The sequence below is a fragment of the Notamacropus eugenii genome, chromosome 2, assembly GCF_028372415.1.
Source record: "Notamacropus eugenii isolate mMacEug1 chromosome 2, mMacEug1.pri_v2, whole genome shotgun sequence".
NCBI classification, from domain to species: domain Eukaryota; kingdom Metazoa; phylum Chordata; class Mammalia; order Diprotodontia; family Macropodidae; genus Notamacropus; species Notamacropus eugenii.
In genome coordinates, this window is record NC_092873.1 from 442,302,460 (window position 1) to 442,319,021 (window position 16,562).

The window sequence follows — 16,562 nt, forward strand, 5'->3', positions numbered from 1 at the left end:
CTTTATAATTTGAAAAATACCTTACATAGATTTTATTTAAACCCTAAATAAACTTGCCAGGTAGATACTACAAATATTTCCACTTCAGTTTTACAGATAAGGCAACTAAGACTCAGAGACATTATGTAATTTGTCTTTAGTCACACAGCTAGTGCCAGAGTAGAATTTGGAACTGAGGCCTGCATGACTAGATCTAGAATTCCAGTAACTACAACAGATAGCAAGCTCTTCTTAGTGAATTTCTATGACCAAACAAAAACTAGAATCATGACTTAGTGGCCAGCCTTCTTAATGATAGGCTTATCTTGACATAGGCAGATTGGTGAACAGACACACAATCCACTGACTAGATCTGTAAGGAGTCATCCAAGTTTGGTGGGTCTTGTCAGAATTTATGTTGGACTGACATAAGCTTAAAGAGCTAGGGGTCATCTCCAAACCATGATGATATATTCCAGAGGTACTTCAGGGGAGGTCAGTAAAGTGCTCCGTAAATTGTTGAATCAAGGGATCTTGGAAGTCATCCAGGACCACAGGATCATGGGATTTAAAGGTTGATCTAGACAAAATCCTATCTTCTGGCTATAAAAAATCTATTTGAACTTGGGAGATCTAGATTATAGTCCCAATTCTGCCATTGTGTAACCTTGTGTATGTCACTTCATGTCTCTAGGACTCAGTTTCCTTATCTGCAAAATGGAAGATTGGTATGAAAAGAGCTTTAACGTTTTACTTCACTATGAAATTCTCAATTTCTGATTCAGTGATGTCTCCTAGGGAGGGGTGTGGTCCAGTCAATAGAATACCATGACATCAAAGTCATATTAAACACCATTCTAGCACCTAATGACTGGAGGGTACTCACCAATTAACTGACAAAATGTGGAATTATAGAACAGAGTCAGTTACATGTGTAAAGAAGAAACTAGAAGCTTGATAGTGTTATAGAAAATTTAAAATAAATATAAGATACTAGGAACTATAAAAAGGTGCTTATTTTTTTTTTAGCATAGATGGCCAAGTAGTAGTATGCTTGCAGAATTAGTTATTTTGGTATGTCAAGGATTCATGTTTTTGGAGATGCTGCTGTTTCTTCTACCACCAGAGATTGCAACCCCTACCTAGATGCCAGGAAAATTCATTTGATGCAGGAGTCAAAAAGATCAATCCCCCCCCTACAACCAACTGGTGAAGGGTCTCTGCAAACTTAGCTAAGTTTATTTTCAGACAGCAGTAACATTTTCCATCACTAACTCCACATGCAAAGTCATTTCAGAATTTAATCATCCTAATTGCGTGTGATGGTATTAGTACTTTAAAGTTTGCAGAACTTTTCACCCATATCATTTCACTTTCACAAGGTAGGTGCCATTATCCACATTTTGCAGGTGAGGAAAGTGAGGCTCAGAGAGGTCATGCAGTCAGTAAGCATCTCTGACAGGACTGGACCTAGTTCTTCTTATTCCTAATCCAGTCCATCCATTATGCCACACTACATCCCATTTATCCTCTGCTAGCAAAACTTTTTAAAGTTCAAGGTCACATCCATGACAGATAAGACACTGGATGAGGACTTAGCCTGAAACTAGCAGTATAATAGAGGAAAAACTAAAATTTTGAAAAAATCTTTTCTGCTACAGTTAGGAAAGTCAGCTTTCCTTCTATTTACAGTTAGAGCTTGTAGAAGACAGGTATGCAAATATGAGTGGGATGGCAAAAAAAAAAAAAACAAAACTTTCCCAGTCCTCCTTCATCTTACTACCTTCTCTTTGAGGTTTCCCTCCATATCCTGTGTTAGCTTGCTTTCTTGTAGCTATTTATATGTTGTCTTCTTTATTAGATTGTGAACTCTTTGACAGCAGGGACTATTTGCTACCTTTTTTCGTATCCCCCAGTGTTTAGCACAGTGACTAGTACACGGAAGCTATTTAATAAATTCTAGATAACTAACTAGGGCAGCTAGGTAGGCCTGGAGTCAGGAAGACCTGAGTTCAAATCCATCCTATAACACTTACTAGCTATTTGACCCTGGGCAAGTCACTTAACCCTGTTGGTATCCTCATCTACAAAATGATCCCAAGAAGGAAATGGCAAACCACACCAATATTTTTGCCACAAAAACCCCAAATTGGATCACAAAGAGTCAGACACAACTGAACAACGACAACAAAGCCGAATAACCAGTTGTGGGGGACTGGTATAAAAATGTGATGTCCTAAATTAAACTTTTGTGAATCATCTCTGGCAATTTCCTACATCCATTCTAACCTAACTATGAAATTGTGCTCTATCTGCAGAATCTAAGGAAGAAAATAAAGGGAAAGATATTTTGAGACTACACATTTATGTGGATTCCATTTAAGTAGAAACTGTTTCCACATTTAACAAAAAGGCTCCACTATTCCCACAGAGAGCAGACAACACTCTCACCAAAGAAAAAGAAGGAAATGTCATGTAAAAACTGAAAAACAGGTTAAGATTTTGCCTTGTAGACTCTTACTCAAATTCTAGACACAGGTATACTTGATTCACTTTCAAGAGTGCTTATGGTAACTCAGGTATAAAGGAAAAGCTTAGACTTTCAAAGGCATAGAGTTTTCAATTGACTCCTCTCACGCCAGTCAGTTGTATGTACACACATAGCTCAGAAGCCTTCACTGGTTTTGTGGTTTCTCCTGGGCTGTGCACTTCTGTTTTATTAAGTTTTTTTTTCTTATTCTGAGTGCCTTTAGAAAAGGAAGGGGTGCAGCTTGTGTGGTTAAGCACATAAGCTCTTTGAAATGGCGCAACTGGGCTGCCGTAGCACCAGCATAATCAGTCCTATCTCCGTGCTAAAACCACAACTTCTCTATAGCAGGCTGAAGTTTTTCAATTATGCCACCACTCCATGTTGAACCATCTCTCTCTCTCTCTCTCTCCCTCTCTCTCTTTCTCTCTCTCTCTTCCTCTCTCTCTCTCTCTCTCTCTCTCTCACACACACACACACACACACACACATACACACACACACACACACTCACACACCCTAATATTTGTTTAATTTCTTTACACTCTTGATGACAGCTTATTTCTAACATGAAAAAATATTTTTGACTTTTCTTACTAATATGCCATTTAATTTCCACAATCATACAAACTTGTTTTAGGGATAGCATTGATTTAGTTTAATTTTAAAACTTTGGCATTTCTTCAAGCAGGAAATCGATACTTTATAACAAATATCTGAAAATATAATGTTATTATGAAAAAAGTAAGAATAATTATGATTATAATGTACTTATATATCTTTGCTTGAGATCATGCATATATATTAGAATTAATCATTATTTTTGCATAGTACATCTATGTGTATATGTATGTATATGTACTATATAGTGTTTATTAATGAATTCATATGTTTTATCCCTGTAAAGCAAGGGTTTTAATGTGGGGTCTGTAAACATTAAAAACAAATATACTGGGTAAAATGATAGAAGGGGAAAGTGACAAATGTTGGAGGGGATGTGGAAAAATTGTTGGTGGAATTCTGAAATGGCCTAACCATTTTGGAGACCAATCTGGAATTATGCCCAAAGAGTTATTATATTACTTATTCCCTTTGACCTAGCAATACCACTACTTGGTATTACTAGCTATTTGACCCTGGGCAAGTCACTTAACCCTTTTGGTATCTTCATCTACAAAATGATCCCAAGAAGAAAATGGCAAACCACACCAATATTTTTGCCACAAAATAATTAGAGGAAAAGTGAAAGAATCTATGTGTTCTAAAATGTTTATAGCAGCTCTCTCTGTGGTGACAAAGAATTGGAAACAGAGCAGGAAAATGTCCATCAGCTGGAGAATGGCTGAACAAGTTGTGGTATATGATTGTGATGGAATGCTGCTGTGCTATAAGAAAGGATGAGCTCAGTGATTTTAGAAAATCATGGAAGGACTTGCACGACATAATGAAGACCAAAATTGAGCAGAACCAAGAGAACTTTGTCTACAGTAATAGCAAAATTATTTTAAGAACTTGGGACAACCAAGGACATATGAAAATGCTATTTGCATCCAGAGAAAGAACTGATAAATAGAAGTATGTATAGAATAATTTTACATATATAGACCTATTTGTGTCTAATGGTAGCCATCTCTATGGTAGGGGGAGGGAAGGAAAAAAATTTACATGATAATTTCGTTGTATGCTTGAAAGAAATGGCAAGTCGAGCATAGTAGACTACAGTTTCATGTGCAATCATCATTTTTTGTTGTACTACATTATGGAATGCTTGTTTTATTTTATAAATTAAAAAGGAAAGAAAAATCAAGTATGCCTTGTTAAATGTATTTCAATATAATTGATTTCCTTTGTAATCCTACGAATATTATATCACACACTTAAAAACATTATTCTGAGAAGGGGTCCCTAGGCTTCACTACTGTGCCAATGGAGTTCATCACACCAAAAGCTTCACCAGACACTCAAAGGGGTTTATGACCCTCAAAAAAGTTAAGAATTCATATAGTGAATTATTCTTTCAAATATCACTCCATTAATTGATGAGTTAGGTAAAATGATATCGTGTAGTAAAATTTGCCCACCAGTAATGAAAATTGGGGTTTTATAACCCTCATTTAATTAGGGAGGAGACTGAGGTTAGGAGATCTAGTTAGCTCCTTAGGATTGCACATGAAGTTCTCACAGAAGTTGAAATCTGAAAACCATTCTTATGTAGAAATGTGAAGGGGAGTGTTTTTCACAAAGTTTCACCCACAAAAATAGACCACTGCATTTCACCTCTGTTATGTATGACCACAAGTTATCCCACGCTAAGTTTTTCTTGTAGGGTCACCACCAATTGCCTCAAGTTGATATCTGCATGAAATGCTCAGAGTAAAAAGTGCTTGGATCTAAAACAATCACACTTTTATGTCAAGGACAATCAAAGGGATAGTACTTTTAGAAAACTGGAATTTTCAGATCATTAGAATTTTTGCTGCAAAAAGGTATGATGTTGGTAATACAAATACAATTGCCTTTGCCTAACATATTAACTAAATAGCAAAAGTAATAATGCCCCCTGATATCTATTCTCATATATTAAGATATTTAAGTATATTTTAAGAGCAAACCAGCAGGCAAAAATACTTCTTTGGGGAATGAACAATGTTTCAATTAAAAATAATTGTTCATCATTTCTCTCATTTAAATCATATAACAATGGATAAAAATAAATAAAAACTAACTCTGAATAACAGCCATCAGAGTAACTCACCCTATTCTTCTCCTCAGATTTTTATTCATTCAATTTTATTATTCTTTCTTATAAAATATTGCACATTTGTACTTTCCTTTCTATTTCCACCATGACTGCCCTAGCTCAGATCATCAGTGCCAAATCTAAATGTTTTTACAATAACCTAATTAGGCTAACTGCTTACTTCCTGTAATTTACCCCTGTCACTTGAAAAAAGATTTTCTACACCACCACTTTGAGCATGTCACTGACATGTTCAAACACCTTCAGTGGTAGCTCTACTGATAGCTTCTTAGAGAATATAATCCAAACTCCATGGTCTAGTACTGAAGGAAGAACCTTAATAAGCTGTCCTCATAGTACTTCATGACTTTATTTCCTATTTTAGCTCCCCATATGCTTCCACCAGACTACCAGTACCCACCCTCCCCCCTTTTTTCTTCCCCCAGACCAAACACAATGCAATCCTCTCTCCAAATTCATGTAAGGGATGAATGGAAACAGGGCATTCATACCATTCCTCTGTCCTGGAATGAATACCATCTTTCCACTCACCCTTTACATGAATCCTATTCACCCTTCAAAGGTCCATCTCAGGCTCTGCTTCCCCCATGGAAACTTACCTCACCATCCTCAATCCACAGTCATCTTCCTATCTTTGAATTCAAACAATACTCATAGTATATGCTGTGCTTGGATTATGGACATTATTTGTTTTATGTCTATAGCTTTTGTCTGTTCAACTGGGTTTAAAGCTCCTTTATCACAAAGGACCAGGCCTTTGTATCCTCTATGAGACAGTGTAGCTTTTTGTATCTGACTAGTATTTCCACAATTAGAATGTAAGCTCCTTCAAGGTGGGAATCAAGTTTTACAAATATTTTCTCTGTGTACCCCAAGTTCGGCACAGTGCCTTATGCATAGTAAGTGCTTAGTAAATAAATCCTTGATTAATATTTAAAGAATCAGTCTTGTTGTAGAATCTGTAGCACTAGGTTTTGAGCCAGAGAAGTTGGATTAGAGTTATGGCCTTGCTATATTTAACCTGTGTGACCGTGAAGCCTTCAGTGGCCTCACATGGAAAATGAATGAATGAATGAATGAATGAATGAATGAATGAATGAATGAATGAATGAACAGGGTTGAATCAGAGATGCCCAAGTTTCTTTGCGGCTCAAAGCTTGAATATTTAAGAAACGATTAGCCTTTCTCTACAAAGAAACACAGTTACAGGCAAAACAGTTCTGAAAGATATATGAGTTAACCAATATAACTTTTGTAAATATTATAATTCCCATCCTTTAAAACTTCTGAGCTCTGCGATTTTGTCAGTCTGGATTTCTACCATTCTCTGAAATAAATCCCAACTCTCTGCACCTTGGTAAATGAAGTTTGTGAGTTGCTTGGACCAAAACATTCATTACTCTATGTCAGAACTGATGATAAGCCTCCCCAAACTTGACTAGACTGGTACTTAAGCAGCTAACACACCAGAAGTATAAACGGTGCTAGGTAAATAGGACACAACACTGTCAGAGAAGGGAGATACTTCCCCTCTGGCAATCTTATACTGTCATCGTTACTCTTCTCATAGAGTCCACCTTCCTTCCCATCCTAGTCAGGGACAAAGGTCAAGCAGGCTGTTGTAACTCTCTCCCTTCTGATACCCAATTACTTAAGATAGCAATTGAACAATCCCTTGAACCACCCCACCAACTGTTTTTGCCCCAAGGTGAAAATATACCTAGTTACACTCAGAGAGATATGCACTGCTGAATCTTTCCTACTTGATAAGACTTGGCAGTTTTCATTCCCTTGGTATAGTCACTGAAAATCCAGGGTCACCCCGACAGTACTGTGAAATATTAGAGTAGGACTTTAGAAGACTAATTGCAACAGGATTTCCATACTTTTTGGAATATGTTCATGAATATTTATGTTACAACATAGAGTAAACTGGGAGATTTGAGGGTCTGCCTGCATAGTGCATCTGTATCCAGTCAGAACAAAGCAACAGAGCCATTTAGATAATGACTCTGGCTCCTTCTGCTATAAAAAGCTACCTATGTTCAGAGAGAGGGAGATAATAAAGAATCAGCTTTTTTTTTATTACTGATGCAGGGATTCTCAGTCTAATGGGACTCTGAATTAAGTAAGAATTTAAATGCGCCTTCTGGCTGCCTGAATGGCAAAGTTTAGTATATCTCTTCCATGATGGTGCAGCTCATGTCAAAGAATAAAAAAAAAAGTAAGGAGGGGGAGAATCTAAGCAAATTTAAGCAAATTCCCAGGCCACACTGTTCATTGCGCTATCTTTGCATTCCCATAAGGTTCAGTACACAGTTTTATTATACTATCAGCGTACCTCCTCATAGCCCTGGGAGAGCTTTGAAAAAGACTTGTCAACAAAAGAGGCATAAGAACGAAAATAAAGGTACAATTACATCAAACCCTGGAAAACCACATGATTTTCCAGGGAACTTTCACATATGATTCCCTGGTTTCTTGTTCCAAGTCAAATGAAAGCTCAGGCAGTAACTGTGCTCTCTGAATACTAGACTTCATCTTCTGGGGACAGATCTAAACTGTGTTACCTCCATTGAGCTTTTGTGACCCAGTTTCCCTTCTAAAACCCTGCAAAAAGTGCTACCCTACCAGTGACTGATAGACATCTGGCATCTGCTTCTTTTAAAAGATATAAAAAAAACCAATTTGAAAGATGTATGCAGCCATCTGGATAGAAAAGGAGGCCTGGCCTCTTTTTGAACATTTCTTCTATATAGAACATTATTTTTATTGATCTATCTGAAGTATGTAGCATATTTTAAAATATATACGTGGTATAAGGGTTGTATATTTTGTGTAATGGTTATTTGAGAACTAAGAAATATTAAGTTTATGTATTTACATGTTTATTCATTCATTTTTTTTCTTCATTCATTTGTTCATCAGCTATATCAGGGGAGCTAATGAACTGCCCCCATCAACCTTCCTTGGGTTCTCAAAGTCCAGGCTAGCTGAGCATAAACTCTGATACTCATCATTTCTACTGTAAAAATTTATCTGTGATTCGAATGCCAGTTTAGCTAAACTTAAAGAGAGGCTTATGACCAGTAAGTTGACCACTATGTTTTTTGGTGGCAACAGTCTGGAAAGACCATCTACTAAAGTATTGCTCATATCTAATAACAACAGCTATTGCTAGACTTGGTAGTATATGCCTATATTCCCTAGTGGATATCTTGGACTTGGTTTTCTGATACTGTGGGCTATGTGGATCAAGTATCCACAATAAGTTCAGCACTACCAATATGGCGGAACCTCAGGAGCAAGATAGGGGCAGGGAGCCAGAAGGTCTAAGAAGCCCCTTACCTGCCCAGGTCAGAAATGGAGAATGGTAAAACTTTCATGCTTATCAGCAGTGGGATCTGCCTATGAGTGGTTATTATATTACCAGCCTAGGTGAGTTAGGGAGATCCAGTTTCCAAAATAAAACCAAAACAAACCATAGCTGGTACTAATGGAGCACTTGATGACTTATAAAATACTTTCCTCCTCACAATTTGCAGAGGTAGCTAGTACAAGTATTATTATCTTCATTTTTCAGATGCATAAGTTAGAGTTGTTGCTACTGAGTACTTTTATACTCCTTGGATCTCATTTGGGGTTTCCTTGCAAAGATACTGATGATTTGCCATTTCCTTCTCCAGTTCGTTTTAGCTGAGGAAACCAAGGCAAACAGGGTTAAAGTGACTTGCCTGAAGTCACACAGGGAGTAAGTTGAACTCACAAAGATGAGTCTCCTGACTTCAGACCCAGAGCTCTATCATTGTGCCACCTAGTACAAGTATTATTATCTTCATTTTTCCAATGCATAAATGAGAGTCTGCCCATAGTTCCACAGAAGCTGTCACTGAGAACTCTAAGTCAGACCTCTGGAGAGACAGCATAGTGTAGTGGGAAGGTGTCTAGATGTAAAGTCAGAATCTCAATTCTGCTACTAACTTAACCTCTCTGTTTAAGTCTCAATTTCCCCATCTTTACAATGAAAAGTTGGATTGGATGATGCCTGAAAAATCTTACAACAATCAATTGTTTTATGACTTTAAGCCCCATGCTTTTTCTACTACACTGCAGTAATTCATAGAGAGTTTATTATCTGCCTGTTGAGGGAGTACTCACACTTAAGTAATCCTGTATTTTCAAGGAGTTTTATTTTCATGATATCCAGGTGGCATCCAAACACACAAATCATGTACTGCTTGTGAACAAGACCCATGATATGGGCAGAACTGGTGCTTGATTGGGGTCTGTTGAATTGAAACTCATTGAATTCTGTTGTTTCCCCCCTCCCTTCCTCTCTCCCATATTTCCAAACTTACATTTAGGCATAAAATTAGCACTCCACTTAATAAATAATTGTTGGATGGAATTAAAATTGATTTGACTGAATTTAGACTTTTTCAAGAGTTGAATTCACCCCAACAGCTCTTTATTCTCATTTTAACATGTTCATGGATTCATTCTTTCATTTGATGAGGAAGGAGGGAGAATTTTACTTTACAATTGGTTATTACTTTTTTTAAAATGAAATTAGTGAATCTTATTCTCCCTTTGGTTCTGAATCTCCTCCTCTTAATATATTTATTCTGGATTATATAGTTCTCTATTCCAGTAGGAAGACATAGTTAGTGGTTTGAGTAGTTATAATTCTGGTATACTGCTCCAGCTCCTTTACCCTTCTGCTTTTTTGAAGTTCATTTTTATTAACCTTGTAATAAAAAAAAAAAAACAAAACTATGGTTCATGATATGCTGAAACCAGTGCATGGCTTTGCCAACACTAGGTTTCATCCAGTGAAACCTGTCCTATATACCATGTCCATAATATTGAACCTTAGCCTTCTCAGAACCACACAGAAATCCAAGCCATAGATGCTGATGCTTGGATTGTATTTCTTCAATTCCAGGACATTCATTTTAGATTCCAAAGCTAAAGTTGCTAGTACCTAAGAAGTTGTTTTTCTGCAAGTCATATTTGAATCTCTGCAGTTTTGGTCCCATGGACTTAATAGTGAACTTGTCACCTCTCATTCCTCCAGATGCCTGAAAACTTGACAGAGTATCTCACTTTGGAGAACATCCTATTTGGTCGGTGATGCTCTAATAGTCAGCCTACTCCACCCAGTGCAGACATTGAGAAATAGCTTGTGAATGCAAGCTGAATGGGGTTACCATTTCACTCCATTTTGCAACATTAAGGAGAGCAGGAAGACATAGGTGTTTTCCTTCTTTGACACGTTTTCTTTGCTGGGTTGTTTTTTTTTTTTTTTTCCAGCCACCTGATAATCAGGTATGTAGCAATCATATTAGAGAATTCTGGAGAGAGGCAGTGAAAGTGTTATAAGTCAGTGACAAATTTTAAGAATAAGGGGAAGGATTGGGCTAGGTAAGAGTTCCATTAATGCATTAACTTACTTATACTTGGGAGAGGACATAAATAATGGATGGCCATTAACATCTAAAGGCCTATCAGTGTACAATTTAATTGATGTATTATTGAAAGTCACCTTTTGGAAGATAGGGAAGAGAATTTCAAAACTCAGAACTTTGTGAGCAACAGTTTGGTGCACATATCACAAGTGTGTATTATCCTTTACCCGTTGTCCCTGTTTCACATCTGTACTCAAATCCAGTGCACATTTTCTCTACTGAGAAAAGTCCTTTGATGGAGCTGTAGGTGCTTGGGGCAGGGGGCGTGCTCTAACACCTTTTACCTCATTCAGATTTTGGAAGTTATTGGCCCAGGGATGACCAGAGGTTCAAAATGCCCTATAGAGCAGAAACACCTGGAAACTGAAGTTGGGAGCCACAAAATCTGGTCTTTTAAAATCCAGAAAATGGCTGAAACACAGAGTGACTGTCATAAGCATGTTGAGTTGCAGAGGATCATATTCTTTATAGGATAATAGTGATGATAGGGAAAGAGACAGAGATATAGAGATAATACATACACATATTTTTAAATAACATAAAAATAGAAATAGGAAATGAACCCAAATGGAAAATGTGATACATCTTAGATAACTCTAGATAAAAGATGGAACAAATCCATTACTTTTTTTTTATCTGCAATAAATGGACTTTTCCACACTCATAACATGGACTTTTCCCCTATTTTACCCAGTAGATAAGTACTTAAAATAGAAGGTATATTTTCTGTCTGGAAAAAATTAGCAAGTTGTCTCCCACTCACTTAAATTATAATTTTGATATTTTTTTAAAAATATGATCTTGAGAGAATGGACAAGACCAAGGGCTACTTTCTCAATAATTACCACAAAAGGTATTACGTTTATAGTTAATTTCAAATTCCTAGCTTTAGGACTTTGAGCTTATTTATTCCTATAAAATTTCTAATTTTTTTCCTGTTAATAAACTAAAAAGAGCTACATAAAGAAAGTGATAAATGCAGAGTCTCAAAGAAATTAGAGGGATAAGAAGCAAACCTATTGAAGAGTCCATTCAAATCTAAAATAAATATTTATTAAGTACCTTCTAAGCACATAGTGAAAGGCAGTGTTGAAATAGACTTTGGAGTCCAGAAGAGCTAGATTCAAGTCCTGTCTCTTAACATGTAGTGGCTATATAACCTTAGACAAGTTTCTAACAACTAAGCATTTATGGTTTGCACAATGGATTACATGATTAACTCATTTGATCTTCACAATGCCCTTATAAAGTAAGTCTACTGTTATCCTCATTTTACAGATGAGAGAGAAGAGGAAGGAAATAAGCATTTACATGGAATCAACTATGGACCAGAAACTTTGATAAGTACTTTAGAAATAGTATCTCATTTGATCTTAACAACCTGTTATTGTTATTATGTTGTTTTTCTCATTTTTCAGCTGAGAAAACTGAAGCAAACAGAGGTTAAGTGACTTGTCCAGGGTCAGACAGCTAGTAAGTATCTGAGGCTTGATTTGAATTTAGCTCTTTGGCACCAGCACTCTATCTACTAGCCAACTAGCTGCTGTCTAATAAAGACAAGATGACACAACTGAACCTGAAAGAGGTTAAGTGACTTTCCCTGGATCACACAGCTGATAGCCATCTGAGGCAGGATTTGAATTCATATCTTCTTGACTCCAGATCCAGCACTCTCTCCATTGTGCCACCTAGCAACAGAAGGAAATATTCTTCCTGATCAGTTTCCTACAGTCTATTGCTCATCCACTAGGAGTAAGGAAAGCAGGAGACTGGTAGATATTGATGAATTTCCCTTTTGCTCCATCACACCTGTCCTAATGTCCTCTTCCCTTGGTGAAATAAAGTTACTAGTTCATCTCTATGGTAGTTACAAAATCCAATAAGAAAAAACTACTTCAAATAACATTAACCTTAGTTATAGAGAACAGCTTGAATAAAGGACTGACAAGGGGGATGATTTTATATTGGACATTTTCTGCTATGGTGACATCTGAGCATGATCCTAAGTACATAGACCTGATGTATGTGTGGTAAAGGTAATGTGAAAAGGAACTAGGAATTTTTCTTTACATTCCCTTAAACATCACAATTACTGGACTTCCATTATGGCACAGGGCTTCCAAAGGAAGAAAGATCACAGCTTCAGTTCAGTTCCTGAAAAGATTAAGCAAGAGCACTACATGATTCTATGTTTTTCCCTACTCATCAATCTAAGTTTGTCTCTCATTATTTTAAAGAGGAAATGCATAAATATTTGCTTGTATGAATAGTTCTTAGTATAGAGTGCAAAATGAATATATGTGTGTATATATATATATATATATATATGCCTAAATATATATATAGTTGATATAGAGGGCAAACCTTGTTCTTTCTCTTTTTTTCTATCTTTTTTAATAATGGACCTGAGATTTCACTGATTTAGGGAATTCCTAATGAAGAAACTCCATTTACTAATGCACCTATTCTATTTATAATCTTATTTTGGAGTAGCAATGCATCCAGCCCCATGCCCACAGGAGGCACCCCTGTAGAGACTCTGCCTGGCACCTGCTTCTGCAGGTGCTATAGCCACAGCTACTGAAGATCAAGAAAGGACAGTTCTTACCACCAAAAGTCCTTAATACTGTTCAAAAGGTTCAGCTTCAGGAACAGATGATTTAACATTGGAAATTTAAAAGGAGGCATGATCTAAGGATCATGGGATTTTTTCATTTGATTTGCAGCTTCTGTATGTTTTGTCTCTCCCATTGGAGTGCAAGCTCCTTAAAGGCAGGGATCTTTTCTATTTTTATGCTCAACTCTTAGAGTTTTGTACATAGGAAGTGTTTAATAAATGTTTCATCCAATCACTCTTGACAGTGGCTTGGGGTGCTAAGAGGTTAAGTGACTTGCCCTGGACTTAATGGTCTGTATTTGTTGATATGGAAATAAACCCAGGTCTTCCTGATTCCAAGGTCACTTCTCTATCCATGCTGCCAAAATAATTATACACTAAATTGATGTTGTATAGTGCTATTTATGGAAGAATACCAAAGTTAAACTTGGAAACCTACTTGTAGAAGTTATTAGGAGTTTTATAACATGTGAAATGGGAGCATGTGTAGAGAAAGATGCGTCTGTAGTTGGATGGTTTGAAGGAAAGAAGCTGGGTTAATTCCACTGTCTTTTGCGTGGTAAAAGTTATGCATTGGGAGTACAGTGAATAAAGCACTGCGCCTGGAGTCAGGAATACCTAAATTTAAATTTGGTCTCAGACACTTACTAGCTGTGTGACCCTGGATAAGTCATTTAACCACTGTTTTCCTCAGTTTCTTCATCTGTGGAATGGAGATAATAATAGCTCCTACCTCACAGGGTTGTTGTGGGGATTAAAAAGGATAGCATTTGTAAAGTGTTAAACACACTAGTGCATAGTAGGCACTGTAAAAATACTTATTCCCTTCCTTCCCTACCAGGAGAATATAAAGACATTCTGACTTGTCACCTATCAAAGATATTAGAGAGGCTATTGTGGAACCAGAGTTTTGAGGGAAGAAGAAATAGAGTGAGGTGAGTTCTATCAGGAATCTGATAGGGAACACACTAAAAATGAATTTCAAAATTTCCAAGAAGAATTATCTATTCAAATGAATAATTTGTAGTAGTCTCATCCAGCACACTTACATGTCTTTCTCCAGTAACTTTGAGCATCCCAGGAGAGAGACTTGATTAAAAGATCAATAAGCATTGATCAGATATTGCTGTGTGCTCAGGATTGGGCTAGATGTCAGAGACACAAAGATAAAAAATGAAGTGCTTGCCCTCAAGAAGTTTATAGGCTACTGGGGACACGACATATACATATATGGTGATACGAATTAGCTTCAAGGTGAGTGGGGGGAAGGGTGTTCTATCAGTCAGAGAGTCAGAAAAGCCTCAGGTCAAAGATGGTGTTTCAGTTTAGTCTCAAAGGAAGCTTGGTGTTCTAAGAGACAGTGACAAGAAATCCATTCCAAGTATGGGGTACAGTCAGTGCAAAGGCACAGAGATGAGAAATTGAGCAGACATAAAGAACATGAACATTAGGCAAGAATGGGACAAGGTACACATGAGACTCTCCCATTAGACTGTGAACTCTGTGAAAGCAGGAATTGTCTTTTGCCTTTCTTTCTACCACCAGTAATTATCATAATACTTGGCCCATAGTAGGCTCTTAATTAATATTTGTTGACTGACTAATTACACTGTAGCCTCATGTCATGAGTATAAAGGTGGAAAAGAAGAAGGAATTCTGGAGTAGTGAAGTATCATTGAAATGGTTGGCTATGGACTCTACTTGGGAGGGATCACTAAATCATAACTTTATCACTGAAACTTACTTTGGAGATTTTACCTAGTCTACCCCTTTTTTACAGATAAGAAAAAATAAGACAGCAAAGTAAAGAATAATAAGTAGATGATAAGGGAATTATAATATGGTGACTGTGACACTGAATGCATTGTATTTCTACAGCCCAGTTCTCTCAAGGAAAACAAATAAAGTCAGAAGAAAAATGATGGGCTGAGAGAAAGTAGAGTGGTTGATCTCTATGGTCTCTTCTAGTTTTAAACCTTAGAAGACTAAGAAGAAAGAGGAGCAAAGGATCATAGTGCTCTTTCTACGGACAAACAACAGATTGAGAAGGAGGAAGGCCAAGGCACAGGTAGGAGGAGATGGTTAGAAAAGGGAAATTTCAGAAGTCAAGATTATAGAAAATACTGATGATCCCTGAGACTAGCATGAACATCCACATGAAAGGCTCAACATTGCCTCCAATTTCAAATGTATGTATATGAGATATGAGAAAGTCTGGAAAGAAATTAATTACACCACAATTCAGCGTCAGTTGCTTCCCCGTTTGTTTACCAGATTTTACATTCATCCTTGACTGCTGTGTGACTTATTGATCCACACACATCACCAGAAATGTGAGTTATGCCAGAAACCAGTCTTCCCTGACCATACTTCCAAAGAAAATAAGCTTAAAAGGACAAATCCTTTTATTTGTTGGATCCACCATCAAAATCTCAGCAATGGCTATTATAAATTCACTTAAACCCATAAAAGGAAAGTGTACTGCTTTTTCATTCATGCTAAGAAAGTTCAAAAGTCTCTTCCCACTGAGCTGGATTCATTTCCTTCTCAAATTTACTTTTTAGAACTAATATTAGTGTGAAAGGTGGCAGTGGGTAAATGAATTGTGGTTTGGAAAGAATGACTATTAGCCTGAGTACAATATGAATTGGGTTTTGGGTTTTTTTTTTATTGTCGTTCCAAAGAGTTTATGGTTCACTTTTTGCAGAAGTTGTTTTGTGGACAAAAGGTGGTATGGTCCAAAAATCACTGGCTTGAGTTAGAGAGCCTGGTTCAAATCTAGCTTTTGCCACATACTATCTGTCCTTGAGCAAATGGTTTAATTTCTCTGGCCCTCAGCTTTACAATTTATAAAATAAGAGATCTGAATTAGATTGCTATTAATTCCTTTTCTAGATCTACATGTATTAGCCTATAAACTATTCATTTTATTACTGGAGGCAAGCAACACAGAGACTATATTCTTTTGAATATCTGCGTTCTCCAAATATCTGGCTTCTAGTCCTGGTCCTGTCTATATGACCTTGGTCAAACTATTTGATCTCTGTGAGTTGCATTTTCCAAATGTAAAATGAGAGACGTGCACCAGACGAATTCCAAGGACTGTCCCAATTCAACCTTTTTATGCACCTTAAGAAGCAACCAAACTTTTAAGCCCAAGGAACACTTTTGCAACAAAGCTTTAAGGTGAATGAGATGAATTTATATGTT

At 36.9% G+C, this 16,562-nt stretch overlaps 1 protein-coding gene and 1 long non-coding RNA gene across 7 annotated transcripts in view; one reads left to right on the plus strand and one right to left on the minus strand.

The window, feature by feature from the left end:
- The window catches only part of PTPRC (protein tyrosine phosphatase receptor type C), a 132,661-nt gene that overhangs the window by 73,053 nt on the left and 43,046 nt on the right, over positions 1-16,562 (minus strand). The gene's annotated exons all lie outside the window — the stretch shown is intronic.
- On the plus strand, positions 305-15,845 carry LOC140529544 (uncharacterized). Of its 2 annotated transcripts, none has more exons than XR_011975591.1 (5): positions 305-474; positions 10,345-10,595; positions 12,014-12,208; positions 14,194-14,287; positions 15,231-15,845. It is a non-coding gene; the product is annotated as an uncharacterized lncRNA (long non-coding RNA). The 2 variants fall into 2 exon arrangements; XR_011975590.1 differs by having other exon boundaries at positions 15,321-15,845.